We start from the raw sequence: 12,751 nt of genomic DNA, 5'->3' as shown, positions 1-12,751 counted from the left end.
TAAATATGTGTGCGTCTGTGTGTGTGTGTTTTTTATTTCCTTTTATTTACCTTAAAGAGTTTGAGACAGTATAACTGTCTGTAAAATTCCAAGAAAAACAATCTACTGATGTAAGAGCTTCCTTCTTGTTCATATTTCCCTTTTTTAAAACAGAGTCTATTTGTCCTGTACTGGAACTAATCCAGGTTTCCTCTAATTTTGACTCATTGACTCGAAATGGTCTGCAGTGCGAGCTGTTAGTGATGTGCTATTAAATGAGTTGGAATACATCATGTATTTAAATAGCCAGTGGGACGCACTCATTAGAAGCGGATTATTAAAATATGTTTTTATTTAAGTTTCATTTAAATCTTAATTTTTATTTTCTTTGATGTGTTATCTTTAAATATTTTATTCTAGTGGGATATGATTATCCTAGCTGGACCGACAAAAAATAATCGCAGTTATTAATGATCACATCAATCCATGATATATGTCTCTGTACTCCATATTTATAATTGACTCCAATCAATCAGTTTGATGATTGATTGCTGATTCCGAATATGCACTCATTTATTTCTTTGGTGCTTTCACCAAAGAAATGAAAACTGAAAGCAAAGGTGCTTTCAGTTTTCATAATATTACCAATAAAAATATAACATGGTAATAGTAATTAAAATAACAACAATATCACGGGTAAAGGAGTAATATATTATTAGTAATATTTATAAATGAAGGGTTCGATTCAGTCACACGTTTATATTTATTCTGAACTATCATCACTGTAAATTACAAAGCATGGAAAATCTGTGGGCGGCCTGACGGTCGAGTGTTTCCCGCTCAACCTCACAGTCCAGAGGAACTGGGGTGCATTCTGGCTCCGGCCTACCTGTGTGGAGTTTGCATGTTCACCCCATGCCTCCATGGCAAGTTTTGTCCCTGAAGGCAGCTAGGCTAGGCTCCAGCACCCCCCCCCCCCCCCCGACCCTTATGAGGATGAGGTAGTTTGGAAAAGGAATTAATTCATTAATACTTTACCAGTTACTACGTAACAGGTAAAAAATAACGAGAATACTTCAAAAACCTGATGAGTTAGGCGAAAAAAAGGAAAGATATTTTTTAATCTGAGTCAAAAATGCAACGAGGGATGCATTACGCCGTTTCTCTGATTAAGGTATGTTCTCAATTAAAAAAGCATTATCATCAAAAGCTGCAAAAAGCTTTTAAAGGTTGCATGGGTACACATTTCAGTAAAATAACCGAGTACATACACCCTCATCTTTGAAAGAATAAAAACTATGCCACGTAAAATATAGTGTGACAATTTTCAGAGATTTCTTTCAAGTTTCCTCAAGTGGAGTTCATCGACCTCTCCATGATTCGTCACCTTACCGTGGTGGAGGGGTTTGTGTGTCCCAATGATCCTAGGAGCTAGGTTGTCAGGGGCTTTATGCCCCTGGTTGGGTCACCCATGGCAAACAGGTCCTGGGTGAGGGACCAGACAAAGTACGACTCAGAAGACCCCATATGATGAAAAACACAAATGGATTTAGTTTTCCCTTGCCCGGACGTGGGTCACCGGGGCCCCTCTCTTGAGTCAGGCCTGAAAATGGGGCTCGTTGGCGAGCGCCTGGTGGCCGGGCCTACACCCATGGGGCCCGGTCGGGCTTAGCCCGAAGAGGAAACGTGGGTCCCCCTTCTCACCACCTATGGGAGAGGCCAGAGGGGTCGGGTGTATTGTGAGCTGGGCGGTAGCCAAAGGCAGGGACCCTGGCGGTCCGACCCTCGACTGCAGAACGTGGGACATGGAATGTCACCTCTCTGAAAGGGAAGGAACACAAGCTGTTGCACGAGGTCAAAAATTTCCGACTAGACATAGTTGGGCTTGCCTCCACACACAGCCTGGGTTGCGGTACCAGCCCTCTCGAAAGGGGTTGGACTCTCTTCCACTCTGGAGTTGCCCACGGTGAGAGATGTAGAGCAGGTGTCGGCATAGTTATTGCCCCCCGGCTCGCCGCCTGTAAGTTGGGATTCACCCCGGTAGATGAAAGGGTCTCTTCCCTCTACTTTCGGGTGTGGGGACGGGTTCTGACTGTTGTCTGTGCATATGCACCAAACAGCAGTTCAGTGTACCCATCCTTTTTGGAGACCTTAGGGGGTGTGCTGGAGAGCACTCCCCCTGGGGACTCACTTGTTCTGCTAGGCGATTTCATTGCTCATGTGGACAATGACAGTGAGACCTGGAGAGGCGTGATTGGGAGGAATGGCCCCCCCGATCAGAACAGGAGTGGTGTTATGTTATTGGACTTCTGTGCTCGACATGGATTGTCTATAACAAACACTTTTTTCAAACATAAGGGTTTCCATAGGGGCACGTGGCACCAGGACACCCTTGGTCGCAGTTTGATGATTGACTTTATAGTTTTATCATCAGATTTGCGGCCTCATGTTTTGGACACTCGCGTGAAGAGAGGGGCGGAGCTGTCTTCCCTCTGCTTTCAGGTGTGGGGACGGGTTCTGACTGTTGTCTGTGCATATGCACCAAACAGCAGTTCAGTTTACCCATCCTTTTTGGAGACCTTAGGGGGTGTGCTGGAGAGCACTCCCCCTGGGGACTCACTTGTTCTGCTGGGCGATTTCATTGCTCATATGGACAATGACAGTGAGACCTGGAGAGGCGTGATTGGGAGGAATGGCCCCCCCGATCAGAACAGGAGTGGTGTTATGTTATTGGACTTCTGTGCTCGACACGGATTGTCTATAACAAACACTTTTTTCAAACATAAGGGTTTCCATAGGTGCACGTGGCACCAGGACACCCTTGGTCGCAGTTTGATGATTGACTTTATAGTTGTATCATCAGATTTGCGGCCTCATGTTTTGGACACTCGCATGAAGAGAGGGGCGGAGCTGTCAACTGATCACCACCTGGTGGTGAGTAGGCTCTGTTGGTGGGGGAAGATGCCAGTCCGACCTGGAAGACCCAAATGTGTTGTGAGGGTGTGTTGGGAATGTCTGGCGGAATCCCCTGTCAGAAGGAGTTTCAAATTCCACCTCCGGCAGAACTTTACACATGTCCCGGGGGAGGTGGGGGACATTGAGTCCGAATGGACCATGTTCTGTACCTCCCTTGCTGAGACGGCAAATCGGAGTTGTGGCCGTAAGGTGGTTGGTGCCTGTCGTGGCGGCAACCCCCTTAACTCGCTGGTGGACACCAGTAGTAAGGGATGCCGTAAAGCTGAAGAAGGAGTCCTACCGGGCCTATATAGCCTGTAGGACCCCTGAGACAGCTGACAGGTATCGATTAGCCAAGCGGAATGCAGCCTCGGTGGTCGCAGAGGCAAAAACACGGGCATAGGAAGAGTTCAGTGAGGCCATGGAAGCTGACTTCCGGGCCGCTTCGGGGAAATTCTGGTCCACCATCCGGCGTCTCAGGAGGGGAAAGCAGTGCACCACTAACACTGTGTACAGTGAGAAGGGGGCGCTGCTGACCTCGACTCGAGACGTCGTGAACCGGTGGGCAGAGTACTTCGATGACCTCCTCAACTCCACCAACACGCCTTCCTTGGAGGAAGCAGTGTCTGGGGAGGTGGGCTCTCCGATCTCTGTGGTGGTTAAAAAGCTCCTCGGTGGCAAGGCCTCAGGGGTGGATAAGATCCGACCGGAGTTCCGAAAGGCTCTGGATGTTGTGGGGCTGTCCTGGCTGACACGCCTCTGCAACATTGCATGGTCATCAGGGAGAGTGCTTCTGGATTGGCAGACCGAGGTATTGGTCCCCCTTTTTAAAAAGGGGGACCGGAGTGTGTGTTCCAACTACAGAGGGATCACACTCCTCAGAGGGGCGGGTCCGTCGGAAAGTCGAGCCTCAGATTGAGGAGGAACAGTGTGGTTTTCGTCCCGGCCGCGGAACAGTGGACCAGCTCTACACCCTTAGCAGGGTCCTCGAGGGTGCATGGGAATTCTCCCAACCAGTCTAAATGTGCGTTGTGACTAGGAGAAAGCGTTTGACCGTGTCCCTCGTGGAGTTCTGTGGAGGGTGCTTCGGGAGTGTGGGGTGCAGGAACGCCTGATACGGGCCGTTCGGTCCCTGTACGACCGATGGCAGAGTCTGGTTCGCATTGCCGGCAATAAGTCGGAATCGTTTCCAGTGAGGCTGCCCTTTGTCACCGATTCTGTTCATAACCTTTATGGGCAGAATTTCTAGGCGCAGCCGAAGTGTTGAAGATTTCCGTTTTGGTGGCCTCAGTATAGCTTCTATGCTTTTTGCAAATGATGTGGTACAGTTGGGGCCTTCAAGTGGAGCTCTCCAACTTTCTCTTGAGCGTTTCGCAGCCGAATGTAAAGCGGCTGGGATGAGAATCAGCACTTCCAAATCTGAGACAATGGTTCTCAGTCGGAAAAGGGTTGAGTGCTTTCTCCCTGTCTGGGAGGAGATTTTGCCTCAAGTGGAGGAGTTTAAGTATCTGGGAGTCTTGTTCACGAATGAGGGTGTAAGGGAGCGAGAGGTCAACAGGTGGATCGGTGCGGCGTCTGCTGTGATGCGGACTTTGTACCGATCTGTCGTGGTGAAGAAGGAGCTGAGCCAAAAAGCAAAGCTCTCAATCTACCGGTCGATCTACGTCCCAACCCTCATCTATGGTCACGAGCTATGGGTTGTGTCCGAAAGAACGAGATCCAATGCAAGTGGCCGAAATGAGCTTTCTCCGTAGGATGTCCGGGCTCTCCCTTAGATATAAGGTGAGAAGCTCGGTCATCCGGGAAGGGCTCAAAGTCAAGCCGCTTCTCCTCCAAATCGAGAGGAGCCAGATGAGGTGGCTCGGCCATCTGATTAGGATGCCCCCAGGACACCTCCCTGTTCAGGTGTTCCGAGCATGCCCCACTGGCAGGAGACCCCGGGGATGACCCAGGACACGCTGTAGAGACTATGTCTCTCAGCTGGCCTGGGAACGCCTTGGGATCCGCCAGGACGAGCTAGAAGAAGTGGCTGGGGAGAGGAAAGTCTGGGCTTCCCTACTGAAGCTGCTCGCCCCACGACCCGACCTCGGATAAGTGGCAGAAAATGGATGGATGGATGGATGGATGGATGGATGGATGGATGGATGGATGGATGGATGGATGGATGGACGGATGGAGTTCATCGAGAACTGCGTGATGCTCTAGAGCAACTTTAAATAGAGCATGAAACAGTGGTCAAAGGTTATTAGACTCGAGACGATACCGTACATATCCAGAGTTGGAAATCAGTTCAAATGCTGAGCATTTGGAAACTGGGAAGAAAGTGGAATTCTGAATTTCCACTCAACAATGAAGTGACTATTCTCCCTAAGGGACGCTTCACCGCATTATGATGTTTTTCCAATTTCAGGCATCCTTAATAACTCCCATATGCATCACAATCATCTGAAAGCAGCAAAGGGGTGCCTGATACATGAAAAAAAAGATTTTTACTTTTATTCACAGGTAATAATTATTGTTTTTTTCTATTTAAATTCTTTTACAATTACTATATGTTAAGCATTAAGTATATGCCCTCTTGAATTAAGCAATGCTCTGACAAATGTTCACATAAATCACAGATGCGTCAATTTAACATAGCTGAACTTTGGCATTGAATAATGCCATTTAGAAAATTGAGTGAAAAACGGTGTGATGGAGAATAATAATTTATCATGTTTAAAAGTGCCGTGCTTTGCTGACCAACTAAACAATGGGCCTACAGTCAAAGCGCAGATGGCCACAGTAAATCTGAGTGAAACAGACACGGCAAGGTGAACTGTCGTCTCCATCAAGATTCTAGAAGGTCCGGCCTTGCACAGAATTTAGGGCTTGAGATACTCCTTTTCCACCAAAGTTATTTACGGCTTAAACATCCTGCACAAGCGCCAGATTACAAACTTATCAGTTCTTGGAAAAGACAACCAATTAAAATGGCTTATGTTTTACTGCTTGCAGCTGTTGGTGCTCAGAACGCCCAGAGGCGTGGCATTATAATCAAGAAAACTATGTTTACTAATATATCACTGTAATTTACATATACTCTCAATAAATAGCTTGGCAGAGGGGCGCACAATTCAGACGTATGTCATCTGATGACTGCGTCTCCTGCCGGCAGTGGGGACAATCTTTCTGGTTCTGAGTCTCTGTCCACGGTGTCTGTCTGTCATATCTCTGACATTTTTGGGGGCTCGTCCGGGATGGCAACGCGTCTCCTGCGGTGAGCGGTCTACGGCGACTGTCAAGAACCGGTGCACCGGCAAGGCCAACAAGATTTCGAGAGGACCTCCTTTTCTTGGGGGCAGAAGCCAGGCCTGCTCGCCGGGTGAGACGCAAACGCCATCCCAACGAACCTGGGCGGGCTCGGGACCGGAAGGATCGTCTCCAAAAATTGAGGTCAGTCTGATAAACGATAGTACAAGCCTATTTGTTTAGGTCTTGGAAGATTTTGGATAGTACAAGCCTATTTGTTTGGGTCTTGGAAGATAGAGAACTTTCTAAGGGGCCAATGCGCCATGGAAAAGTACGTACAGAAAGTCAGTCGGATACTGATTTAAGGAAAATGAGAACGTTCTAAAGGGTCATTGTGCCATGGAAAAAACCGTACGGAAAGTCAGTCGGATACTGATTTTAGGACAAGCCTATTTGTTTGGGTCTTGAAGATTGGATAGTACAGCCTTTTGAAGGTCTGGAAGAATGAAAAGCCTCGAAAAAAATTAAGCTAGTTCATGTGGTAGTGAGAGTGCTGAACTGAGCTTAGTTTTTGGGTACACAAGAACTGATCATCCTTGTGGTTGTGTGACTGTGTCTGTGTGCCTGTGTGAGTCAATGTGTGAGCATGCGGGTCTGTGTGTCAAGCTTGCGAGCTTGACTATGTCGCGGGGTTATTTCGGGCGTGACCGCATCTGAGTGTGATTGGAATTGCGATAACGTGTCGTAATTCATATAATATACAGTGGGATTCAAACAGCAGACTTTTGTGGATGCAGTATGCAAGTTCTCCTCACCCTTTTGGGGGTTGAAGAAGGAGAAACCACAAATGTAAATTTGAATTGCTGTCCTACTGAACGAACCCAGTTATAGAGTCCGCCCTATGCGGTGAAGAACTGGACCAAATTCATAGAAGCAATAAAAGAAAAAGAGAGAGAGAAGGGGGATGTGGCGAAAATTGAACGCTAATAATTTGCTCTGCTTCGATACTATTAATGAAAATTTAATTTGGCGCCGGAACCTCAATATTTTATTTCGAAAAAACACGCCGGAACGAGATTGCGATTTCATGTAAATTACAGTGAAGTCGAGGCACTAAGCGAAAGTCTTCCCGTTTTTTGGAAACGAGTTAAATCAAATTAGTTGCCAGTCTGCCTCGATGAAGAAGAATTTGTAGAAAAAAAAACAATTGGTTGATATAGACGTTGAAGGATCGACACTGTTCAAGTAAATATTTACGATGCCGAAAGAAAAAAAAAATAGATGGAAAACCACACAAGAAAAAGGTGGAAAAAGGTAGCGCGATGCGTGTTCCGGCCCGCAGATCTCAGGCAGTATTTAGGGGCGCCCCGAAAGGATAAAAAGTTGACAACACACTTGTTTCTGCTTTGGACGGACGAAGTGTTGGAATGTGGTCAGTCCTACTCGGACATTCGAAATCAAACTGCCTTCGATCTGAGGTGCCGAAATAAGGTTGATGAATTAATGCTCGTCGATGGCAAACACCAAATCGATAATGCGATATAATTATGCCTATAAAAAGAGAGTAACTTTACTCTGAAAGAGATGTTGGCGGAACTAAAACGTTATTAAAATATAAAGATTGGGCAAAAAGAAAATTTAGCATATTATGGCCGTATGGTTGTAAGCAAAGAGAAGTGCCCGAAGGCAAGAAAACTGCCAAACTTATTTTGAAACTGACACGGACCGCATTTTCGCACAGAGAGAGTTGGGTCCAAAAAAGTCCTAAAGTATTTGGTTTCAGATTTCAGAGGGTAACGTGAGTTAGAATTTTACATTTTACATCAGGAAAGAGAGAGACAAAAATCATATTAGTGATGGATGGCATTCTATTGGAATACGTGTTGTATGGAATTGTGATTGATATTGATACATTATGAAGGATTATGATGGTTCGAGAAAATATGCTCTAAAATGAAGTAAACAATACGATGAATAATTAGAAATTATTTTGGGGTATGCGGGAAGGCATGTTATTTTGCTGGTTTAATCTGGAATGTTTTTGTGTACTGTTGATTTTTGACTGCCTCGCTTGGGCAGCTAATATAGCAAAAAAAAAAAAGACAAGGTCTATAATTCATCATTGCCTCAGTGGGAAGAAATGTGAGGACGGTATGCTTTGGTCGAGTGAAAGTTTAAAAACAATGATGTTTTGAGGTTTGAATTAACTTGTTGCATTTTTCCCCTTTCAATTACAGGGGATAGAGAGAAGCGGTGTTGACCACTTTTTCCGCATACGTTTTGTTTTGAGGCAGTTATGAGATAGCATTTGTTCTCGAGTGGTGAGAACTGATGGTTCTGGAAATAAAAGGTGAGCTGTGTCGACGATATAATACGTGCGTACATCTAGACTGAACGGAATTAGATTAGAAATAAGGAGTTGATGGGTTAAACCTGTAGGCAAGAATACCTGAGCTCACCAAAAATGTGATATAAGGTTTAGCACAATTGTTAACACTGTTGTGAGGGTTGAGGATATTGATTGGATTAAGAAAAGAAGAATTTACACGGCATTTGTTAACAAAATACTCTAATCAATGTGTGAGGGACTCCTCATGCAGGCATAAATCACAAGAAGGGGAGGATAACAAACATTCAAGCGCGACAAGCTGTTCACCAAAAATTGACCAAATTGAAAGTGCACAAATTGAAAAAGAAGATCAAAATGTTTTAAGAGGTGACAAGATATGTTCAACATATATTAAACATACAAGTATTCAGATGAGAAAACTAAGATGCCGTAGTTATTTCCTTCACATTAAATCAGGAAGTTGTCTTTTATGGCAAAAGAGCAAGATTTGGCTTTCTCTGTGAGTGGTTCCTTATCAGGGCGGCCTGTCACTCTGTTCAAAATTCACGATGCAACTGTCAAGAGTACAAGACTCCCCATTGTGGGGTGAAAGTGAAACAAACAGTGTGCATTCCCATGCAGTATGTTAGTTTGAAACTATCTGACTGAGCTAAGACACTGATGAAGGAAACAATTAAAGTTTGATTAATTTGAGTAAATTAATACAATATAAACATGATAAAAGCATGATCCTTCATATTGAAAATTGTGGAACTGGCTCGGCGATTGATAAAAAGAAAGAAAAAAGTAAGGAAGAATTAATAATGATACCAATTATATTTTCGAATTGGTAACTGCTATGCGACTGTGGGATCAGATTCAGCCTTTATAAACTTGATTCCATTATTGAAATTATTGAAATTATGGAAATACTTAATGTGTGGCCACCATACTTGATTTGTAAAGTGCAAAGTGATGTTTGAGAAATGCCAACTCAATTCTATCTCTCCTCCACCTCAGATGGAGCTACCTGACAAATTCATTTTTGAATGTTATTTTATGTGCAGTGATCCCGAATCAAGGCCGAGAAGGTGACTGTGGGAATGTCCAGGCTACAAATGGACTTGTCAAATTTTTGAGAAGACAAGATAGGAATGGCTTTGGTTGCGCCGCACACATTCAGGGAATTTGCGGGAAGCTATGCTCTTCTAATTAAAAAAAACTAACAAACAAAAAATCTGACCGAATGTAAATTAATGTGTCCAGGTTCCAGCACGGCTGGCCCATCCCTCTAGCTCCACTTCGAAATTATGGCCGGCTGGCCGCAAAGGCTTGACCAAGGCGGCATGGCTGTGGGGCGGTAGGATGAGTGCCTGAGGGCGTGTGCGAGAAAATCTCTGAAATCAAGCTGGCTGTTCAAATTGTGGTGACGTGAAAGAAATGGACTCTGAATGCACAGCCACTTGCATCCACCCGTTCAGACAAGCTCCACGATGTCCACAGCACTGTCAAGCCGCAAAGCCAAGACATCCCACCTGCTCCCTGGGATAGAAACTGAACTCCAAATGCTTGCTGCTGGCCTCAAAGAAATTAACTTGAGAAAGCTGAAACACATTTGCTGCCACCCGTTCAGCGATCAAGCCACAAAGCCAAGAGACATCCCACCTGCTCCCTGGGATGGAAACTCAACTGAAAGTGCTTGCTGCTGGCATCACAGACCTGAACCTCAGAAAGCTGAAGCATGATTTGCTGCAGAAAAGGACTCTGAATGAACAATGTCTCACAATGCAACTCCACTGCAACCACTGAACTCCTGCAACAGTACTGGCTTTGATCCCTTGATTTCCTCCACATGACCCGACCGACCTCATGATAATCACCCCACTTCACAATGCCTTTGACACATTCGAAAACGACATTGATCCCTATTCTAATTTCCAAAGGTGTGTGGAGGATGTGGCAGCTGTGTGGACCTATCACGGTGTCAGGTTGAATTGTATACACCAGTTGCAGAAACTCCAAATGGTCGTTATGACCCTGCATGGTACATAAGGATGAAGAATGAAACAGACACAGAAGGAAACATCCCTAAACTCTTTGTACTTCTGATGTAGGGACGTCAAAACACTTAACACCTGAAGGAGCCTGAAAGGCTACCTTTGTCTTCTTCAGCTCATTTTAACTGCTCTTCATGCCCGTGCCAACACTAAGTGGGTCAAATCAAATTGCAAAAGATTTCCCGGATTTTCTTCAGCACACCATACAGGATTTACTTCGGTCGACCACGACCCTATCTTTTATAAGGGTAAGTTCAAGAATGGAAAATTACTCTAATGGTTAGCATTGACGTGGTGATGACGCGGTGGCCTTGCCAACATTGTACAAATGCTGCATTCCCCAAAATTTGTAAGCCTGATGACTTGCTGAAAAAAAACAAAACAAAATGTGTAATAAAACCCAAGTTCCTCTTCCAGTCGTCAAGGCAAATATTTACGTCCGACTCTACTGTCTGTTGTCACACACCAAACCAAACGAGCATGTTAATTTTGTCTTGGAGAATGTAAGACCCAGGTAAAATCCAGGTGTATTATTGGTTTCAAAATCCCAACCATCTACTTCCTTGCACTGAATCACTGTAATTCTGGGATAAGCGGCAGCTCCTCGATTTTATTTTTCGGCATATTCTTTTTTTTTTCTCTTCCTTTCATAACTTTGCCGCTGTGAATTTGGAATGTCTCCAATGTGACACACATAAAGGTTATAACATCATAATCATCAGAATTATTGGATTGGATTGGATTTGCCTTTATTAGTCTCGCAGTGGGGAAATTTACATTTCACAGTTGCAAAGTTATGAAAGGAATGAAAGTAGAAAAACAAAATACAGGAGCTGCTGGAAAGAAAGCCCCTCTCACTGTGCCGTCTTGAAGTCAAAAGAACAAAAAAAAACTAAATAACAAAGAACATGACAACACAAAGACACAGAGAGTCATTCATTCTTAAGCAGTTTCTGTACCCTCTTTGTTACACAATTTATTCTTAATTAAGTTGATTGATCCATTTTTTTACACAGGCAACCATTCAGACTCACATTAGTGACTTTGGACTGTTTTATTTTAATAGCCAAACGACAAATTTGAGAAATGCTCTAAAATTTGTAATGGTCAAAGTGAAGCAGTACATCCTCCGTGACTATTTCCGAATGCGCACTTACTGCCCAAGTATCCGGTAACTGAAAGACTCACCATGCAGCACAAACATGTAAACAGAAATTGGATTGGAACAAAATGGCTACACACTTGTCAATGTGTTTTAACCCTACCAAGGTAAAGAAGGTTGGGTTAAGATCGTGGACCATGTTATCATATTAAAGGGTACATAAAAGGGTGAAAACACATAAATAAATACGTTACTCAAGGGGCTGAAATCAGGGGCTATATACCACACCTACCCTCAACCTTGCCTCCCCAGTTTAGTACCATTCATGGCCTAGTCTTGAATTAGTCTAAAAAACATGTCTTTAGAAGATGAGAAAAAGCCATAATACACTCAGATTTTAATCCAAGATGTTCAGAAATGCCCCAAATGTGCTCAGCAATCTTCTACAGACACCTTAACCAGCCTTGTGAGCCTCAATTATTTTAGGTCTTGAATAATAAACCTAATAGACCTAGAATAGATAGATAGAATGGCTGAGAGATAATCTCTCAGCCATTAGGCACAGCTAAATTCAATTGGTTTTCAGCCAAAATATTTTTATATCCACTGGCAGCTTGAAATATGAACATTTAAAGGTCTCAATCAAACAATTTGTTCAGTAATAGTTGTATTAACTTCATCCTGTCTACTTGATATCTAATTTTAAACAGATTCTTTTCTTACAGTGTATTATAGGTGTTTCAAATACCTGACATGTTTCGCCGAATACTTCAGCCTTCACTTGCGGAAGTATACGGCGAAACATGTCAGGTATTTGAAACACCTACTGTATACACTGTCTGTAAGAAAATAATCTGTTTAAAATTTAAGTTTGTTCTGTAGCTTCTCTGGCTAAGATAAGAGTTACCACAAAACAATAATTTTAAGAGATCTGACGGGGCAAGGAATTAATGGTTCTAGATCATTTCAAGGACATGGACTTTTGCAGATGTGAAATTTAAATGTTCAGGTTTGACAAGTCAGGAAATGTGGTTGTCTATGTGCTGAGTAAGCACTGTGTCAGCTCTTGGTTTTCCAAGTTGGTTGAGGTGTGGGGTC

This window comes from Hippocampus bargibanti, linkage group LG04, assembly GCF_051943395.1.
Source record: "Hippocampus bargibanti isolate YZ-2025 linkage group LG04, ASM5194339v1, whole genome shotgun sequence".
Classification (NCBI taxonomy): Eukaryota; Metazoa; Chordata; class Actinopteri; order Syngnathiformes; family Syngnathidae; genus Hippocampus; species Hippocampus bargibanti.
This window is presented reverse-complemented; position numbering follows the sequence as displayed.